A 22,049-nucleotide genomic window follows, 5' to 3' on the forward strand; every position below is an offset into this window, starting at 1 on the left:
TTCTTGGAGGCACAATGGATACCAAAAACGACAGGTGCCAAATGAATGGTTTTGGCTGGAAAGGGTAGTGAGTAACTAGCAAATCAGCACCAACAAGTTCTAGCTTTTGCACTGAGTACCAAACAAATGACCAGTACCAGAGTGAAAATTTTGTGTCAAAATATGTCAAGTACCAAATTCAATGAGTGTGTTTCAAGATAGTCAAGTACCAAGATATACCTGTAACTGCAAGGAATTAAATTTGTCCGACAACCTGAGTACGTTTGGAAGAAGATCCTGAGCTTCAGTGAGAACACAGCCTGACTGACACCTTGATTGCACCCTTGTGAGTCCCTGAATAGGATACACAGCCTGGACTCCTGTTCTATGGAACAAATAATAACTGTGCATACTTTTAGGCCACCAGGTTTGTGGTAGTCTGTTGCATAGCAATTAACACTATTTAACATAGTGGATATTCTAGCTGGCATTTGAAATATCTACCATTGCATTAATTGGCTATGGAAACTATAAAAAAGTACCACAGACTGGATGACAACAGATTGTGTTCTGAGGCTGGGAGTCCAAGATCAAGGGGTTAGGAAGTTTGGTTTCTTCTGAGGCCTTTATTGGCTTGCAGGTGGCCACCTTCTCATTGTGTCCTCACATAGTCTTTCCATGTGTACACATGTCTGCATCCTAATCTCTTCTTAAAAGGACATCAGTCCATATTGGATTAAGCCTATCCTAAAGACTTCAATTTAATTTAACTCTCTCTTTAAAGATATTACCTCCAAATATGATTACATTCTGAGGTACTAGGGGTTAGGACTTCAACGTATGAATTGCGGGGAGAGAGCAAAATTTACCCCTTTTGGCCATCAATTTTTTTTTGTTTTCTTTTCACCAGTAATGTATTGTTTTGATTTTCCCTCTTTGGTTTTGAACCTCTGTTACATCTGCCATTCTTCATATTTTTACCATACATACTGTTATATTTCAATCTCTCTCTCTCTCTCTCTCTCTCCCCCCATCTCCTTCCTTCCTTCCCTCCCTCTCTCTTTCTTTCTTCTTTTTTGTGCTGGAGAATGAATCCAGGACACTGCACATACTAAGCATATGTTTTATCATTGAGATACAAGCCATCCTTTGTATTAGTCTTACAGCTTTGGCTCCAGGTTAACACATAAAATCTTTCATATTTACATACCCATCTTTTAGTGGCCAATAGCCCAGTATTAACAAACCATCACCTTATATTTCTTTATGTATTTTTTGCAAGTTTACAAGTTATTTTCATGTGCATTATCTTATTTGAAAACAAAAATAATACTGTGAAGCATATCAGGCCAATATTATTATTATTTCTACTCAAAATTTATGAAAACACACTCAGAATAATTTAGGAGCTAAATCTATATCACACAGTACAGAAATGTCTTCTGACTCTCCATCTAGTGCTCTATTCACTAGATTAACCATCCAGCAAAAGCATCCTAACTCCAATAGCAAGACTCCTATTGAATAAGTACAGTATACATGTTTATAACATCTTACTCCTAGATCAAATCCAGTTTCTATAATTGTCCCCAACCCAACACTTTATGCTGTGAACTCTGGAGGACTTTCTCCTTGTATGGGAAAAGACTGTGTGGGCCACATCCATTTTCCTATCATTTTCATTAGAGAAACTTATTATAAGTAACTTCATTGAAACCTTTTTAGATCGGGATGAAGCAGTGATTTGGACATACTTCAATTCAATTTGTGTTTATTTTAATCCATGTGCTAGATTTTTGCTTGGTTTAAACACATCTTGGCAAGTTTTTAAACTTCTGCATTAGGTACTTTCCTCCTAATAGGCCTTAAGTGTATGCTGTAGGTATGCCCCATTCACTGTATAAGCATACTAGAGAAGCCAGAGAATACATTCTTGTTAGCAAAGGCAAATTGGTTTACTATTCATGGGTAAAAGATAATAATGCAGCTGGGTTTGGTGAGGTACATGTGTAATCTCAGCACTCTGGGAAGCTGAGGCAAGAGAATGGCAAGTTCGAGGCCATACTTGGCAACTTAGTCACTTAGTGATACCCTGTCTCAAAACAGAAAAAGTAAAAAAGGGCTGGGAATGTAGCTGGAATGAAGGTCCTGGGTTCAATCTTCAGGTTGGTGAGGTGGGTAAAATGCAAATCTCATATGTATTTAGAGTTTATCTTTTCTACTAGTTTTATGGAGCATAAAAATGTGGTGTTAGCTTTAGTTCTAGCAAGTAGTTGAGTAGGCAGTTATTTTAAACTTCACCTAAAATCTATCACTGTACTAGAATTTCTGTGTATGGAAGTTGAAATAGCAAGACAGCAGTGATGGGATCTCAGATCTCAGATCAATTTACTGGTAGGCAAAGGGAAGAATACTAGAAAACATATAGAACTAGAGTCTCTACACTCATTCCATCACTCTCTTAAAAAAGAATCCCCCCAAACCTATTAAATTGCTTACTGAGAGCAAACGCCCATTATTTTTCCAAGAATGAAGGAGGAGGTGTAAGAAGGTAGCCTGAGGCTGTAACTGTCAAAAAGGCCAAGAATGACAGGCAAGGGGAAAAACTGGCATGACTGGAGTTTTTGTTGGGGGCTATGTTGACAGAACAGGCAAGAGAAAATGAGGACTCTGACTTAGAAGAGCAGTCCCATCACAATTTGGAAGCAGTACAACATAATGGTTAAGATCTTGGGCACCAGAATCCCACTGCTGGGGGATGCTGGGTCCCGTTTTGCTAATTACTAATTTCATAACCTTCAGCTACTCGCTTAACTTTTAATCCTCATTTTTGTCACTTGTAAAATGGAGAAAACAACAGTATATACCTTGTGGAGTAGCTATGAGAGTTGATAGCTCAGTGTTTGGCTAATAGTAAACCCTCAGTAAAATGTTAAACTACCATATTTGTAGTTATTCTTCCTCTTTCTTAATACTGTGTACTCTGGTAGGGAAGAGGAGAAATGAAGCACTCAGCAGACTAGAAAAGTGATGAATACTTTTTTGTGTGTGAAAGTCTGGGTCAGGCTTACTTTGAGGTGCAGGCTCCACTAGGGTGAAGGCTTCCCGAGCATCCCTTTGCCCAGGCGCCCCCATCACCATGAGGCCGAAGTAGGTCGCAGAGGCCGGGATGCACAGGTGACCTCTTCAGAGTGGTTCACCCTGGGCTGCTGCACTGCTGTCTCTGGATACTTGACAGTTTTCACTTCTGCCTTCTGGGCACTAGAAGACATGTGCGCTCACACCAGAGCGTACCAGTTTCAGAGGCGTGAGGGTCACTCGGCGGTCATTCTGCTTCCGGGCACAGTCTTGCCACGCACGGGCGGGGGGTTCACTCGGACCGGGTGCACAGTCCTAGCCCAGGCTCCCCCGGCCTCCCGCGCAGGCGCCGCCAGGGCCACCCCCGCCGCCATGTTTCCCCCGCCCGCAGGCTCCCTCCCACCCCCTCCCCTCCCCAGCTGCCCCCCCCCCCCCCCGTGAGGTCAGGCGGAGGCTCCTGCCGCTGGGGCCGCAGCAGCTCAGCTCCTATTCCCAGGAAGCCTGGAACAGGGACTTTTGAAAATAACTGGATCGGCTTTCGGGTTAGGGTCCGTGCTCTCAGCCTGCGCGAGGACAGGACGAAGTGGCCAGGGAGAGCAGAGGGTGCGGAGGTGCGGGCGCTGGTGCCGCGCGGCAGGAGGGAGCCCCGGCTGCGCCGCGCGACTCCCTCTTCGGCCCTCGGAGAGCAGCAGCCGGCGAACGAGCGACTGGGCGCCGGGACGGCAAACGAGGTGAGGCAGGTTCCAAAAGTCACAGGGGCTCCATCAGCCCCTTCTCTGCCTCTGGGACCCAGCTGTGCGAGGCCGTGCGCTGTGAGGAGTTGCGATCTGTACCAGGGACAGTGAGGCAGGGAGCCAGCTTCGCTCTTCGCCCCCCTCCCTTTTCTCCGGTGTGCTGGTGCGCGCCCCCTCCGTGCACCTTTGCATCTCCAGGTCTCCCTGGCTCCGCCAGATGCCCGAGTTCTTCTCGGACTCCAGAACCCAGTTTCTCTGTGTTTCTTTGTCATCCTTTCAAGAGCTTCTCTTGGCTTCGCTGCAGCTGCCCTGATAGTCTAGGGTCCCTCTGTCCACTTCGGCCCCAAGGTCTTTTGCTATGTAGCAGTTTCTCCTTTTGGCCTCCTAATCCATCCTCCCCTCAGAATAATCTAACGTGGAAGGCTCTGCTGCTAACTCCTAAATCAGGAACATACTCTTTTTCTAGAGAATTTTAACTTAGTTCCAAACGTCTTCAGTTCTGAATATCTTGGGAGGCTTTCTTTCTTTCTTTCTTTCTTTCTTTCTTTCTTTCTTTCTTTCTTTCTTTCTTTCTTTCTTTCTTTCTCTTCCTTCCTTCCTTCCTTCCCTTCTTCTCCTTCTCCTTCTCCTCCTCCTCCTTCTATCACAGTTGACTATTTTCTTGGAGGCTTACAATTTAGCCTACCATTTGCTGCAAGTGGGATAATTCCTTTATTAAATATCCTTTAGTAAATATTTGCTAAAAGGAAATTTAAAATTTCTCTTTAGCTTTTAATAACTTAAAGAACTATAGTCACTTAATGCTCGCACACGTGTGTGTGTGTGTGTGCACACACGTGCATTTATGTTTATATGTAATACCATACAGGGTTCTAAACCTTCTTGGCTGCTGCAGACCTGGCAGAGGGAGGACTGGTAAGACTTGTGATGCCTGGATCCATTTCTCCACCTGTAAATTAGGATGCCCATCTTTTTATGTAGCTGAGGACCTTGGCGATTTGGGGAAATGTCATTCAGGTTAGCATAAGCTGGTTACTAAGCACATTGAATGGGAACTGAGAGATTCTGGGATGTAAAATCTGCCTCTGTTGGGAGGGCACCTGCTCCCCCCTTTAAAGAATCCACTATTTCTTGTAGTTATATCTCCTATGTATATAAACCCTCCAGAAGCAGCATTTTAAAACCTCACAGTTCTTTAAAAAAATACTTTTAGCCATGCCACTTTCTCCCTATGCAGATGCCAGGTTATTTCCTGGACTGAGGTTCATTTGCTCACTTTCATGCTGTAATTACTGTGAAGAAAATTGAGTAGAGAAGCTGAAAGTGGAGGCAAATACCAGTGAACAAGCACATGCTGACGTATACAGCTGTGTTTTGGGAAGTAGGCTATATCTAGTGCTCAAAATTGAAAGCTGAAAAAATGAATTATGCAGCTATGACCTCATTTTATATCTAAAAATATTAACTTCCTTAACTACAAGTTCTTATTAATATCCTTAGACTTAAGTGATAGATTTGTTTGCTTGGTGTGTGACAAGGTGTTGCCATTGACACACTATGCACTAATTGACAACACTCTCAGAAGCAAAGAAGTTGTGAATGAAGATAGTGGCTAAATTTCACTGTCTTGGTAGCACTTCTTTTGGCACTGAGATAATGAGAATGGTTCTTGCTGCAATAGCAAGTGATGTATTTTTATAAAATAGTACTGGGGGTCGAACCCAGGATCTTGCAGTGAGCCAAATCCCCAGTCTTTAAAAAAAAATTTGAAGCAGGTTCTCATTATGTTGTCCAGGCTTCCCCAGAAATTGCAATCTTCCTGCCTCAGCATCCCCAGTACTTGGGATTACAGGTATGTGCCATGGCACCCGACCAAATGATGTATTTTTAAAGTGGATAAACAGGGCTTCAATTGCCCAAGGTTTTTCTGCTATTTTTATCAAAACACTTTAACCTGTGTGGTGTGACTCTGTAAGGTTTGATGTTCTGAAGTACTTTTCACAAGAGCAGTAAAGGCTATTCTGACTATCAATTTAGTTAGATAACTTTCAAGTGGTATGCTGTTTCCCTATTCATTTGGTAAAATCTTGAGTTTATTTCTATTAAAAGTGGAATGTTGGGCCGGGGATTTAGCTCAGTGGTTCCACTGCCTGCTTTGCAAGCACAAGTCCTGATTTCGATCCCCGGTACCAAAAAAAAAAAAAAAAAAGTGGAATGTGATAAGGCAAGGGTACTTATTCTAATAGGCCCATCATTCTACCTCTAATATTTTTGGGAACCCATTTTTCAAGGAAAAGAGTGAATAACATTTTGTTATTTTTTTCCTTTTGTGATTATTATTTATACTAAGTCTAAACTTAATGAATCGATGCTTAGTCTAAACTGATGTCAATAATACGAAGGGTATCACTAGTGTGATTATATAGTAAACTGCTTGCCTGGAAGAAAAAAAAAGGTGGATGTGAGTTAGCTATAAACATATTTCTCTGAATCCTCAATATGTATTTTGTAGCTCTCCTGGTAGTTCTACAGGTTTTAAGACTGGACATTTCTGATGTCACTAAATGTAACTGCAGGATTATCTTTCTCATTTCTGTACATTTTAAATTATATTTCTTCATATAATTTGACTTGTAGTAATGAAGTGAGACCAACCAATTTTCAAGTTGTTTGATTTTTGAAGTCTAATATACTATTAAAACTTTCTCATTATTTTATTCTTAAATATGTCGGAGTAATTACTTTTTATTCTATAAAATAATACAACAACTTGACAGGAATCATCAGATTTCAGAAAATGTAGAAAGGGTGTGGAAAATTGAGCAGCCCTAGAGAAGACGTCTCAAAATTAGGAAAAATAACCCACCTCATGTCTTTCTCAAGTTAGATATATTCATAGCCATCAGGTTTTTAAGTATTATTCATTCATTTAGATATTTATTCTATAAAATCTGTTGAGTGTCTTCTGTGTGTCAAGGCTCTGTATTAGGTATAGTAATAAGCATGATCTTCCTATAAACATGATCTTCCCTCTTGTAGAATATCACATTGCTTGCATTCTACCAGAGGATATAGACCCATAAACAAGTAAAAAAATGAAAAAGACCCTTATAGATTGTAAGAACAAGTAGGGGGATGTGCGACAGAAAACTAGGAAAAACTAAGCAAGGGTCGAAAAGAAAGCCCTCTGTGATGGTTAATTTTAGATGCAAATTTTAAATTTTAGGTGCAATCTTTGGTAAAAAAAAAACCCCAAAACTATTTTGCTTAGGACTGTGAGGAAGTTTCCAGGGATTAGTTCATGAGTCTGAGTGGAGTAGGTGGGGAAGATCTGCCCACAGTGTGGGTGGGCACCATCCAATTGCCTGGAGAGAACAAATACAGAAAGTGAATTGGTCTTTCTTCCAGAGCTGAGAGAGACTGTATTTCTGCTGCCTTGGACACAGAACTCCAGACTTGCTGGCCTTTGGTCTTGGGCTTCAGGACTTATATCAGTGGCCACTTGGGTTCTCAGGCTTTTGGCCTCCTAGAACAGAGACTTACACTATAAGCTTTCCTGGTTCTGAGCCCCTCCAACTTGGACTGAGTCATGCTCTTAGCGTCCTGGATCTCCAGCTTGCAGACAGCCTGTTGTGGGTTTCCTCTGCTGCTGTAATTGTGTTAGCCACTTCCCTTAATAAATCCTCCTTTGTATATCTATATGCATATACTATTGGTTCTCTCTTTGGACACCCCTGACAAATACAGCCTCTCAATTAAAGTTATGTTTGAGCCGAAACCTCAAAGAGAAGAGAATAGGCCTACTTTGTCAAGTTCTGGGAAGATATTCCCAAGAGAATGTTCCTACAGTGAGAAGAGCAAATGCCAATGTCTTGAGGCAGGCAAACACTGTTGGGGTTTACAAAGAACAGAAAAAAGGCAGTGTGGCCAGATACTAGTGATCTAGGTGGGGTAATGGTTAAAGAAAGTGTTAGAGAGCTTAGAGGGAGTCAGATAATAGATAAGTAGGACTTGGAGGTCCTGAGAAATAATTTGCGTTTGATTCTCAGAACACTGAGAAACCATTAAAAAGTCTTTTCTGTGGATGGTCATTTGATGAAACAAATTAGCCAGTGGAACTTAGAAAATGTTTCCGAGAGGATGAATAGAATGTCTAACTACTCCATTATTTACATTGAGTCCTGAGAATTAAAAACTGTTTGATAAGTATGCTAAATATATATTTGATTCAGTTTCTCTACTCTGCTCTGGTAAATAGATTAGGGAATGGGAACTCTTGGGATGGGTATGTTAAAAAGAAGTCCATTTTCCACTGTCACATTGTACCTGTGCTGCAAAGTAAGTTGTCACCAACTTTATGAAAAACCAGATCATTTTTAAAATTTAAGAATTTGCTTTTTCAAAGAATGATGTCTTTATTTTCATAGAGATTCATTTCATTGGGAAATTTGGAAGTTTAATTTGTGTATAAAGGAATAACTTAGGTTTTAGAAACGACCTTCAAGTTTTTTGGAGGGGTCTGCCATTTTCCTTTAACTGTTGCCTCTCCAACATTTTCAAATTATCATACCTTTATTCTATGAAAGATTAGGGTTATTCAATTGCTTAAAGGTTCAATGAATTTTATTGTCCTGAGATTTAATTAAGAGCAATCCACCTTTGAGGTCTAGTTGGTCCCAAATAGGAATGCAGATGATCATTGATATCCTCCTGTAGGGTAAATCCTAATACTGGAGGAGTGATAACCTGAGAAATAATCTTCAGGGCCGGGGATTTAGCTGTGGTTCTGCCACCTGCCTCGCAAGTGCAAGGTCCCAAGAGTTCGATCCCCGGTACCAAAAAAAAAAAAAAAAAAAAAAGAAAGAATCTTCACCCCCTCCTGCAGGGTTAAGTTCCAGTCCTTAGCTGTGTACTCTAGATCACTCATGATTTGGCCCCAACCTAATTTCCCATGTCTTCATTATTATTATATGAATTCTGTTGCTTTCAACTGATTTCCTCCAGTTTGGAATTTTGTGTTTAGCATTATTCCAGTCATAGAGAAGGTATGCAGTTGATTCTTCTTGAAAGGAAACCATGCTATCTATTTATCCCCTTCTTGCTGTCATTTTAAAGCCCAACACCAGTCAAGGAACAGTTTAATATCAGGCCCTATCATACCACCCACCACTGAGCCTGATATCTTCTGCCTCTAAAGGTAAACAGCAGTCACACACTTGTCCTGTTGTATCATAATTATGCTTCTTTGATGCCTGGTCATCTCTATACTGGCCTCTGGCTCCATGAAGGTGACTTTAACCTTGCCTGGTTTGCCCATCATTGAATTCTGAGCAGCTGGCACATGGCATGCACTATATAGTTACTGAATATTGCATAAATACTACCTTGTGCTATTTCTTCTATCATTTATTGGTACTTATATCATTTAATACTGTTTACCTTTCACATATTCACCTGGTGCTCTAAAGCACTTTCTGAGGGGTTATTAATAAAGTAAAGTTATTAAGAGCATACTCTTTGGACTTTTCTTTGTCCTCTCACACTTTGGAGCTAGGCTGCCTGGGATCCAATTCTAGCCAGGAGACTTTGTAGCTGGGGGATGTGCAATGAGTTAGTTAACTACTTTGTGCCTCAGCTACCTCATCTGTAAAATAGGGATACTTGAAGTTATTTCTTAAGGTGCTTGCAAGGATTAAGAGTTAACTAAGCCCACAATTTGTTTGCGATTGTCAAATTTCAAAAGCTCTGATAAAATGAATAAAATTTAAAAACTGGTAAAATTTTAATTTGGTAATTTAAGTACCAAAACTCTAGTGGTGGCAAGACTTGTGCTTTACTTGAACTGACATGAGAATATTCATAAAGTTTATTCTACCTAATTTTAATCTTTATTTTTTCTATAGAATTAGTAATATGTTTATGGAGTAGTGCCACATACCCTGATGGGGTGTTATACAGTATATAGTGTATCTAGGCTATTGCCTATCTAAAAATCTGGACATTTCTGAATTTGGACTGTATCTGGCACCAAGGTTTTCAGATAAGAGATTATATACCTTACAGTAAAGTGCTTAAATCAGGGCTTGCACATAGTAAGCTGTTGCTGTGAGTGGGAGACATTAGCAAGGTAAATAAATTATCTTTACCAATTCCCTGCTCATAATGGTTACCATGTAAGTTATTACCATGTAAATACATGCTGATTTATTCACACAATCACTATTAATGGAGAGGGCTGATTGTATGGTCCTCATATCACAAGAAAACAGATATGGCAAGGTTACATTATTGAAATGAGCCTAGACTTGAGTCTGTCAGCACTCTACTCCAACTAGAGCATTTTTTTGTTTTTCTTTTGTTATTTAAAACAAACCATGGCTTTTTAGGATAAGAGGGTCTTTTATAGGGGGTTGAAATTCAGTTAAGAACTTATTTAATATGATTAGACATTTATATTTTGCAGTTGCTAAGCATTTACAGAACTCCTCATGTATATAAAAATCTGCATTAAAAGCAGAAGAAACGTATTAAAACAATGGGAAATGGATCATGACCTTTGGTAGCTCTAGCACCATTCATGGTTACATGGGACCATAGGTGTACGTTACAATCCTTTATTTTCTTGTGTAAGCTTAAATCTAAGAGTTGATTAAAAAGAACTATAGTGTACATTTATTTTTTCTGTTTCTCGTCTACCTAAAATGTACCAATAAACTTAATGAAAAAAAAGAACTATGGTGCATATTTAAATAAAATTATTATAGTAAATGGCACATTGCCATTAACCGTTGTCAAGAAAATCCCTCTTGATTTGAGCATCTTTATCCCACTGCTTTTGCTGCTTTCTGAAGCAATTTTGGAAGTCTTCTTTGATGAGTGTCTTTGTAATGTATGGTAAAAAATATAGAATGCTGCTGCTATCCAATAGGAAGACAGGTTTATAAAAACATTATGGTGTATCATCATCCACCTTATTCACTGGACCTGTCACCATGCAGCTTCTGGCTCTTCCCCAAAGTCAAAATGACCACAAAAGGCAAACATTTTGAATTGATTCAGGGCATTGATGCAGTGGTGACAGCACAACTAGAGACTCATAAAAGAAGACTTCTGGAAAGGCCTCAAAAGTGGCAAGAGTGATGGGATAAGTTTGTTCAAAGAATGGGAAGAAATATTTATGGCAATGTGTCTCCCACTGTAAAAAATTTTTTTTAAATGTAAACCTTCACTATAGTTTTTGATCATGCCTCATAATTAACATTGAAACACATAAAGGGAGACCCAAGTCAATTGAAGGCTTAATTGTTTCATAATTATTTCAACCCCCCTCCCTCAGTATTATACAACATCTTGAGAGCCTTTTCTCCTCAGCTAAATTAAAATATACATATTTTTGGTTGCCCTTATCAATATTTATAAATAGGGCTTGGGATTTAGCTCAGTGGTGCTGCCACCTGCCTCACAAGCGCAGGGTCCCAAGTTCGATCCCAGGTACCAAAAAAAAAAAAAATATATATATATATATATATATATATATATAAATTGGTATATTTTCTTACTTCCTATTTCACATTACCTATTATACATTTTAATCCTTATTTACACTTTCAGTTTCTCACAACAGAGAAACTATTCAGTATTTATACATGTGTGTCCTATTTATTTCACTTAAGAGTATGGCCTCAATGTGCATCCACTTAGCTATAAATGTCTCTAATTTCTCATTTTTTATGGCTGAGTAGTACTTCATTTTATAAAAAAACCACATTTTCTTTATCCAGTCTTCAGTTGATGGGCATTTGGGCTGCTTCCAAGTTTTAGCTATCACAAACTATGCTGCTATGAACATAGGCACACATATATCACTGTGGTATGAATCTTTTAATTCTTTGGGGAAGATCCCCAGCAGTGGAATAGCGGGGTCAAATGGGACTTCCAGTCCTAGTTCTTTGAGGTATTTCCATACTGATTTCCACAGTGGTTGCACCAGTCTACACTCCCACCAGAAGTGTAACAGTGTTCCTCCTTCCCCACAGCCCCGCCAGGATTTGTTATTGGTTGATTTCTTGATAGCAGCCATTCTTTCTGGAGTGAGGTGGAATCTCAGCCTTGTTTTCATTTACATCTCTCGAATGACCAGTGATGTTGAACATTTTTTCATGTATTTATTTGTTATTCCTACTTCTTTGTCTGAGAAATGTCTGATCATTTCAGATGCCCATTTTTGGATTGGGTCTTTAAATTAGGGAGGTCTGATCTTTTTAAGTTCTTTATAGATTCGAGATAGTAGACCTTTGTCTGAGGAAAAACAGGTGAAGATTTTTTCCCACATTGGGGGTTATCTCTTCACACTGCTGGTGGTTTCTCTTGCTGTGCAGAAGCTTTTTAATAAGAAGAGATCCCACTTGTTGATTGTTTGTACTAGTTCAAGGACAACTGAGGTTTTGTTCATAAAATCTTTTCCTACACTGATGTCTTCAAGGGTTCTACCTAACCTCTGTTCCAACTGGTTCAGAGTTTCTATTTTAATATTTAGATCTTTAATCCATTTCGATTTTAGTTTAGTGCATGGTGAGAGATATAGGTCTAGTTTTAATCTTTGGCAAGTTGAAGCCCAATTTTTCCAGCACCATTTATTAAAGAGGTTATCTTTCCTCCACTGAGGGTGTTTGGCTCCTTTGTCAAAGATGAGATGGCTGAGTGTGTCTGGCGTTGTGTCTGCATCTTCTAATCTGTTCCACTGGTCCTCAGGTCTGTTTCTTTGCCAGTACCATGCTGTTTTTATCACAGTAGCTTTGTACTAGAGTTGTAGGTTGGGGATTGTGATAACCCCTGGTGTGTCTCTTACCTAGACTTGCTTTTGCTATTCTGGGTCTCTTCTTGTTCCAAATGCATTTTTGGATTGTTTTCTCAAGGTCCATGAAGTATGCTGCTGGGATCTCAATTGGAATTGCATTAAATCCATATAGCAGTTTTGAAAGTATGACCATTTTCACTATATGAATCCTTCCTACCCAGGAGCAGGGGATGTCTGTCCATTTTCTGATATCATTTTCAATCTCTCTTTTGAGAGTGCCATAGTTTTCAGAGAAGAGGTCTTTGATTTCTTTCATTAGGTTGATTCCTAGTTATTTCAGTTTTTTGGATGCTATCGTGAAAGGAATTATTTGCCTTATTTCTCTCTCAGTGAGTCTGTCATTGGTGTAGAGGAAAGCTATTGATATTTGTGTGTTGACCTTGTAACCAGCTACTTCACTGAATTTGGTTACTAAGTCTAGAGGACTTTAGGTGGAGTTCTTGGGGTCTTCTATATAGAGTATCATGTCATCTGGAAATAATGAGAATTTGACTTCTTCATTTCCTATCTTTATTTCTTTTATTTCTTCCTCTTGCCTAATTGCTGTGGCTAATGTTTCCAGAACTATATTGAACAAGAGTGGTGATAGTGGACATCCTTGTCTTGTTCCTGATTTTAGTGTGAAGGATTTCAGTTTTTGACCATTTAGTATGATATTGGCTGCTGGTTTTTCATAGATGGCTTTTATCAGTTTGAGGTAGAGACCATCTATTCCAATTTTTTGTAGGGTTTTTATCATAAATGCATGTTGAACTTTGTCAAATGCTTTTTCTGCAATTATGGAGATAATCATATGGTTTTTGTCCTTGGCTCTATTGATAGAGTGTATTACATTGATTGATTTGTGAGTGTTGAACCATCCTTGCATCCCTGGGATGAATCCCACTTGATCAGGGTGTATGATCTTCTTAATGATCTTCTTCATTCCATTTGCCAGCATCTTATTAAGGATTTTTGCATCTATGTTCATTAGTGAAATTAGCCTATAGTTCTCCTTTTCAATTGGGTCTTTCTCTGCTTTGGGGATCAAGGTGATGCTTGCTTCCAGGAATGAATTTGGTAGTATTGCTTCCCTTTCAATTTGATTGAAGAGTTTAAACAGTAGTGGCAGTAGTTCCTCTCTAAATGTCTTGTAGAATTCAGCAGTGAAGACTTCAGGGTCCGGGCTTGTCTTAGTTGTTAAGTTTTTAATTACCTTTTCAATTTCATTGGTTGATATTGGGTTGTCTAGAATTTTTAGGTCTTCTTTGTTCAACTTTGGTAATTCATATGTATCTTGGAATCTGTCCATTTCTTCTGTGTTGTCCATCTTATTGGCCTGTAGGTTCTGGAAGTAGGTATTGATGATCCTCTGGATTTCTGCTGGGTCTGTTGTAATTTTACCCTTTTCATTCTTAATTGCATATATTCGGGCCTTTTCTTTCCTTTTTCTGATAAGGTTGGCTAAGGGTTTGTCAATTTTGTTGATTCTTTTGAAGAATCATCTGTTGGCTTCATTGATTTTTTGTATCATTCTCTTAGTCTCCATTGCATTGATTTCTCCTCTGATCTTTATAATTTCCTCTCTTGTATGAGCTCTGGGGTTGTCCTGCTCTTCTTTTTCTAGAAGCTTGAGGTTCAGCATCAGGTTGTTTAATTGGGCTCGTTCTGTTTTCCTAATATGCATATTCACTGCTATGAATTTCCCTCATAAGACTGCTTTCATTGTGTCCCATAGATTCCGATATGTTGTATTGTCATTGTCATTTAATTGAAGGAACTGTCTGATTTCTTCTTTAATTTCCTCTGTGACCCATTGGTTATTCAGAAGTGTGTTGTTCAATTTCCACATGTTTATGAAATTTTTTGAGTTTCTTTTGCTATGGATCTCCAATTTCATCGCACTATGATCTGATAATATATAGAGGATAAATTTAATTCCTTTGCACTTACTTAAACATGTTCTGTGTGTGAGTATCTGGTCTATTTTTGAGAATGACCCATGTGCAGCTGAAAAGAATGTGTATTCTGATTTTGTGTGGTGGAAGACTCTGTAAACATCTGTTAAGTTCATTTGTTCAAGAGTTCGATTGAGTTCTAGTATTTCATTTCTTATTTTTTGTCCAGTTGATCTATCTATTTGTGACAGTAGCATGTTGTGGTCCCCTACTACAATTGTTTTAGTATATACTTTTCATGTCCGTTAGTATTTATTTTATATTTTTGGGTGCACTAGTGTTTGGTGCATAGATATTTATGATTGTCATCTCTTCCTCTTGGATTGTTCCCTTTACAAGGGTGTAGTGTCCTTCTTCATCTCTCTTAATCAGTGTTGGTTTGAAATCTACTTGATCTGCCAAGAGGATAGCTACTCCTGCTTTTTTTCGGGTTCCTGTCACACGGAGTATTGTTTTCCACCCTTTAACTTTCAGTCTATGAATTTCCTTTTGAATTAAGTGTGTTTCTTGTATGCAGCATATTGTTGGATATATTTTCTTCCTTTTGCGGGGTTTCCAGTAACTGTGTTTCAAAGCATTTTTTTCTGATTTTTTGCAATTAAAAACTTGTCCTTGAAATTATCTTGACAATTCAATCCACAAATACATATTAAATGCATATTATATTCAAGGCACTCTACTAGTCTAAACAAATAGATTCTCCGTTTACCTTCTCTCTGCTGCTTTGGGTTCCCTCAGACTAGGGCACCTCTACTGAACAACCAGGGTGGAAACATGATAATGTGCCTCAGGAAACACAAAATAAAGAGCTTGTGTTTTCTTGGAGCATCTTTTTTTTCACACAAAGATTTAGGAGAACATTAGCTGGTAGTTAATTTTATATATGTAAAAATATTTAAGCAAACTCAGGTACATCTTACTTTCTGATGCAATATTCATATGAAAATTTGAGGTCAAATGCCATACTTCAGAGAAAGTCTCTGCTTGCAAGTACAGCTTTTCTAACCGCAGGGTGACCCTTCAAAAGGCACTGAGGACATGCTGTGTTGCTGGAATCTGTTCTTTTTAGTCAAATACTCATACATTTTTATAGTACCAAAGTCCCATGATGACCTGTGGGAAAAGTAACATACATTAGTGTTTTTCTCATGTTGCCCAATTTCTTTTCATTCAAGGGTACATGGTGTTTGTTTGATAATGATCTAATCTTAAAACACAGTGAGTTTCTAGTTTGATGAGTAACCTAAGATTGATGGTGAAGGACTCTCCAAGAAACTTTTATCTTCAGAAGAGAGAGTGTTAGAACACAATGACCATGATTTTAAAGCAGCACAGTTCACGGGTCACAGGCTTTGCTCTATTTTATGTATACTTACCTGCCTCACTGATTTGAAGTTACCTTTGCTAACTTTAAGGCTGCTTTTGTTTATCACACAGTTCAGTATACAAATTGTTTTAATTGATTTCCACTCAAATATTCATTACTAGAAGAAGGTCTTCAATGTTTGTTTTGATGTTGATAAAAATTTTCTCCCATTTGCGATGGTTTTGGAAACTAGTGCGCAGAGTCTGTTACAAAGCAGTGGTTTAATTTGCTCCAACTAAGACAGATAAAGAAGAAAATGGCAAGTGAAGAAAGAGGGTAAAGGTAAATGGGATGCCAAACACTAAACCTTTCAATTAATTTTTATTATTGCTGTCCCACTTTCATTCTTGACTCATGCCAGACACAGTTCACAGGGCCTGACGTTGTTGTAATGTTACATTACTGCTCAGATTAGGACAAGGCAGTGGTGGTGAACTTACAGCACGTGTGCCACAACAGACTGTTTGAAAGCTCTAAAAGGATCGCCATCATTGGTGTAGAGGATAGTGATTAAAGGAAGGTCATTATAAACTAGGGATGAAGTGCTTTTAGAGTCTTTACAGTGAATGAGAATAAAACAGTTGCAATTTTGCTTTTTGGTCCCACTTTAAAAACCTGATTTACATTTTTCAGTAGTTCTTCTCAATACCATTTGTGTTCCATTCTGGAATAATTCTTAATGAGAAGGCAGTATAGATTAATGGCTAAAATCTTGGGCCTTGGAATTACAGGCTTGTGTTTAAATCCTGACTTTGCTTCTTGTCAGCAGTATGTTATTGGGCAACTCATTTCATCTCCTTGAGTTCTGAATTTTCTCCTGTAAATTATCTTATCTGATTGATAGGTTAAATGAAGTAATGCACATGAAGCATTAGGCACAATACATACCATATATTAGACATCACTATTCTTATTAACTCTTTTCCCAGATTAGTGGCTGAAATAGTTGAAAACTTGAGGCATACTTTAGGAACTTGCCATTCATATTATCAAGTAGAAATGTAAGGAAAAAATCTTATATCTTTTTTTATATTAACTTAATCCAATTTGAAATGCTATTTCTTGAAATGTGTATATTTTAAATGGTGAGTTCACTTTTTAGAAGTAACACCAGTTATCTGGAAGATAAAGAAGTTTGTACTAAATGCTTGACTTATTATGTAGCCAAATATAGCATCACATTGAATGCAAGAGAAATAGCAGCTTTTTATAGTTAATCCAGTATATATTTAAATATGATCCAGTTTGTTTTAACAGAAATTTAAATTTTAATATTCATTTTGAAGAAGAGGAAAATGCAAGAAGATGTATAATGCAATGTGGTCTTTTAAACATGAAAACTTTTGGTCTTCTGATAATGAGAGATAGCACAAAATTTCTTGACTTATCTCCTAATTGTTCCAGATTTCAAGTCTCCACAGAAGATATTGAAGCACTTGTAAGAGTTAAGGGATTGCATAAAGGACTAATTCTGTTTGAAAAATGTCTTTCTGTAAATTTTGAGTTGTTATGGGTTAGTTTTTATTATAGCAGCAGGTCAAATAATACCGTGATAAAAGCAAATAGCAGTTTTGATAAATGAATTGATAATTCTAAATGTGTTATTGAGAACAGTATTAGGCATTGGAGGTATAGTATCCTTTTGAGATGAAAGTATGTGAAGCTACTGGTCTTGTGTTCTAAATAATTTTCTTTGGTCCCAAGATCAGACAAATGAGATAGAGATAATCTTCGGGAAGCCAACTTGGCTCTGATATGCTACAAGTACATAGAAGGGATAACCTGGTGATACATTGGTTATATACTGTATATTTGCAGGCATTTGCAGCAATTATTAAGATAAAGTGCTTGAAAGGTTTAGCTCACTATGCCAATGAGATATAATGTTTATTAGCATTTATAGGTAGTGACCATTATTAGTATCATTTAAAGATGAAAAGGTAATATTCAAAAGTATTTTTAGGGCTGAGAATATGGCTCCATGGTAGAGTGCTTGCCTAGCATGTGTGAGGCCCTGCGTTTGATCTTCAATACTACAAGACAAAGAGATAAATATATAACTTAAGAAAAAATTAGACTTAGTCTACCCTTAATTAGCTTAAATATTAAATGTAGATAATATGCTTTGTTTGTAAAGCGACTTTTTTTGAAACATGGTTAACTCTCCTCATTTATTCTTGTGGAATATGCACAGTGAAATTAAGCAACTTGCAGAAGGATCACGTCACCTGAGATGGAGCTAGGAGTAGAATGCCCTTGGTTTCAAATCCAGTGCTTTTGCACTAATGTTATAAAAAAAGCTCTTTAGCCAAGAGGATCCTTTAATATCTCTAGCATTTCAGTTGATAAGGTGAACTCAAAACTTCAGTAGTAGATACCAATCATATTTATATACCTTTATACTTTCTTATAAAATTTGGTATATATTAAAATGAGTTTTGGCTTTATGAAGGAATTTTTAAATGTTTGGCTTTATATGGATGCAGTATTCATTTAAACATTCATGACCTAGCATTTGTTTAAAAATTATATTTAAAGGACTCTACTAGGAGAGAGATAATATAGTCACTGTTCTCAAATAGCTTACAATCTAGCTAGCAGCAACAGAGAACTCCAGGTCAGTTGGTAGCTAATACTAATGTTAATGCCAATCAATGACAAATTACTATACCTCTCACCATGAGTTTGAAGTCATCCCGAGTACTTCCTGAGCATTAACACATTTAAACCATAATAATTCTATGTGGTAGGGACTGTTATCCCTACTTACACATAAAGAAATTGAGGCACAAGGTAGTTTAGATCGCTTGCTAGTATCCTATACTCTATACCTTAATAAGTGGAAGAGCTAGGAATTTGAGCCAATGCTTTTAACCACAATACTTCTTTTCATTTTGTCTCTGACAGGACATTATATAAGAGAGCATGATAGCTAAAATTGGCATGTGTACAAAAAAAGGGAAAGGGATAGAGAGATGGATGGAGAGGGGAGGAAGGAAAGGGAAAGGGTATTAAAAAAGGAATTAACATGTGCTATGCACATGTATCAATTTCCCATGAGGAATATAAACATTATGTAGTACAAACATGTACTAATAAATAAAAAGGAAACAGATTTAGAAGAAATATAGTGGAACAATCAGAGAAGGGTGGTGGCAAGATATTTTGAAGAAGGCACTTTTGAAGGGGTCTTATTGAAAAGCAAGAAAAGTATTTCAGTGTCCAGGGCTAATGTGTAAATGTGCGCAGAACTAGAAAAAACTTAGAGGGGAAATAAAACTGAGAATCCTTTATATTGACAACCAGAAATCTGTTTTGGGTGCAACCTTTGACTTCACAAACATGTAGTTTTAAGAATATATGGGCTGATAAAGAATGAGAAACTAGAGACATTTATAGCTAAGTGGATGCACATTGAGGCGATACTCTTAAGTGAAATAAATAGGACACATGTGTAAATACTGAGTAGTTTCTCTAGTGTGGAAAACTAAAGGTGTAAATAAGAATCAAAATGTATAATTGATATTGTGAAGTAGGAAGAAAATGTTTACAGGAATAGGGGAAGTGGGAGGGGAAAGGGAAAGGAAAGAAGGGAAAAAATATGAGAAAAGGAAAAACATAGAAACAAAGTCTTTGTAAATAGGGAGGGGTGGAGGGGGTGAGGGGAGGGCAGGGTAATGTAGAAAAAATAAGAAGCAAGATACGTCATGTAAAGGTACAAGATCCCAATGATCAATGTAACTGTATTGTATACCTAAAATGTACCAATAAATTAAACGGGGAAAAAAAAGAATATATGGGCTGGGGATTTAGCTCAGTGGTTCTGCCCTGTGCCTTGCAAGCGCAAGGTCCCGAGTTCAATCCTCGGTACAAAAAAAAAGAATATAATTGACATATCATAGAGTTCACCCATTTTAAGTGTACATAGCTCAGTGGATTTTAGTACATTCACCGAATTGTGCAACTGATGCCACAATCAATTTGAGAACATTTTCATCACCACTCAAAAGAGAAATGTGTTTTAAAACAAATGGCCACAAAAAAAAGATGGAGCTAGAGTGACTGTTGGTACTGTATTACTGCTTCTCTATCAAAATGTTCGTAGATCTGTGCTCAGTGTAACACAGATCTTACTGCTATTCTTTTTCAGTCTAGCTCCAAATTGTTCTAGAATTCTTCCTTTAACTTTCCTTTTTATCATGACCAAATAATTATATATTTATCTGATTTTGAATTCTTAATCCAAATAGATTATATAAATCTGTTTGTATACTTGCCATAAAAGTATTTATATACATATTTGGAGATGTCACAGTGAAACTCATTATTTTCTTTTTTCTGGTACTAAGGATTAAACCCAAGGCTTTGACACTGAACTACATCCTCAGCCCTTTTTATTTCATTTTACTTTATATTGTGAGACAGAATTTTTCTAAGTTGCTAAGTTACCTAGGCTGGGTTTGAAACTGTGATCCTCCTGCCTTGGCTTCCCACAGTGCTATGATTATAGGCATGTGCCACCACACATGGCTGAAACCCATTAGTTTGTACAACTAATATGTGTTAATAATTATAATTTAAAACATTTAATTATTGATATTATTAAGTCTCAGCTAGACTTGTATTTAAAAACAAAACTTCTAAACCCACTAATTTGAATGGTTACTTCCTTCTCTGTGCATTCTCTATAATGGGCTAGGATCAGAAATACCCGAGAAATTTTATGGGTACAAACTGTTCCTTTTATTATTTCTAAAGGTTATTATGCCTGATGCAAGCTACTGATGGATAAATGCTTGAGATAAAGCAACCTCCCTTTTTTAGCTAAAGAATAGTATTAGGGTGGTGTATTATGGAAAATGTCTTATAAATGTATAACATGATATTACATAGAGATATTATGAAATAATTGGAATTAAAATTTTTCAGCCATTTATTCTGCAGCCACTCACTCTGCAGCCTCTCCTGCATCAGAAAAATATACAGTTCATATTATAGTCAAGGACTGCATTTCAATCTAGTTTACCAAGCTAATCATCTGTATATGTGTATTATAGAAGGCAGACTGTTTCCAGGTCTTCATTAAAGTAATAAGTTATAGTCAGTGCTATTTTTCAGTCTAAGAAGTTACTATTTATTTTTTATGATTTTAGAAAAAGTCTTTAGACATAATTACAAGTCCTAAAGAACATAAGATGTTTTTTGAAATGAGTTGATCTTAGGCTGCTCCCTTTTACTACATCTGATTTTACATACTTCTACTTTTGGAATGATTTTGAAATATTACTATAATTTCTCACTATTTCTCTGTTTGTTATTGGTATAGTTTATATCTAGATGTCCCCCCAAAGCCTCATGCACTCATACATGGAAATTTAGGGAGATGACTGGATCAGGGGGACATGGTAATCATCAATGGGTTAGTCCTCTGATGAGTTCATAGCTAAATGTGATTTGGGAGGTGAAGCCTGATTGGAGGAGCTGGGTCACTGGGGGTATGGCCTGGAATGATCTATCTCCCTTTCTCTTCTTTTTATCTCTCTCTGACTGTCATGCCAGAAGCAAGCCTCCTCTGCCATGTCCCTCTGCCATGCCACTGAAACCTCTACAAACTGTGATCCATAATAAACCATTCTGCCTTGGAGTTGTGGGTGTTGGATATTGTGTATCAATGATGAGAAAGTAATTAAGACAGATCTTGATACCAGAGAAGTGGGGTCATTGCTGTGACTACCTGAACATTTGGTTCAGAAGCCTTTGGAACTGGTTTGCTGGAGGCGTTTGGAAAGGTTTGGAGATGCTGGCTAAAGAAGCAGTCCTAGAAAGCTGTGAGCTGAGTCAGAGCACAGAAGACCGTAATGATGATAAAAATGCAGCCAGTAAAGACCAGGCTCAGGAGATTTCGGTTGGAAACAAAGACTGCATTGGCATTTGGACTCCAAGTTATGTTTATTATGCTCCGGCAGAGAATTTGTCGGCATTTTAGTCATGAACAGAGACATTGTGGGAGACAGAAATTAAGGGCAGTGACTAATCTGGCAGAAGAAATTTCAAGGCAGTCTTATGTTGAGGCAGTGGCATGGCTACTATTGGGGGCT

At 37.8% G+C, this 22,049-nt stretch overlaps 1 protein-coding gene across 2 annotated transcripts in view; it reads left to right on the forward strand.

Moving 5' to 3' along the window:
- Window positions 1-3,356: 3,356 nt before the first annotated feature.
- Window positions 3,357-22,049, forward strand: part of Klhl13 (kelch like family member 13) — a 199,852-nt gene continuing 181,159 nt past the window's right edge. Inside the window, exon 1 of one of the 2 annotated variants that reach the window (XM_004872142.3) lies at window positions 3,357-3,788. The gene's annotated coding sequence lies outside the window, so the exon portion shown is untranslated. The remainder of the gene's footprint in view (window positions 3,789-22,049) is intronic. The other variant, XM_004872137.3, reaches the window with a different exon arrangement.

The sequence above is a fragment of the Heterocephalus glaber genome, unplaced genomic scaffold (genome assembly GCF_053883595.1).
Source record: "Heterocephalus glaber isolate CG9 unplaced genomic scaffold, H.glaber_assembly_v1.0 deba00001730, whole genome shotgun sequence".
In the NCBI taxonomy this organism is placed as follows: domain Eukaryota; kingdom Metazoa; phylum Chordata; class Mammalia; order Rodentia; family Bathyergidae; genus Heterocephalus; species Heterocephalus glaber.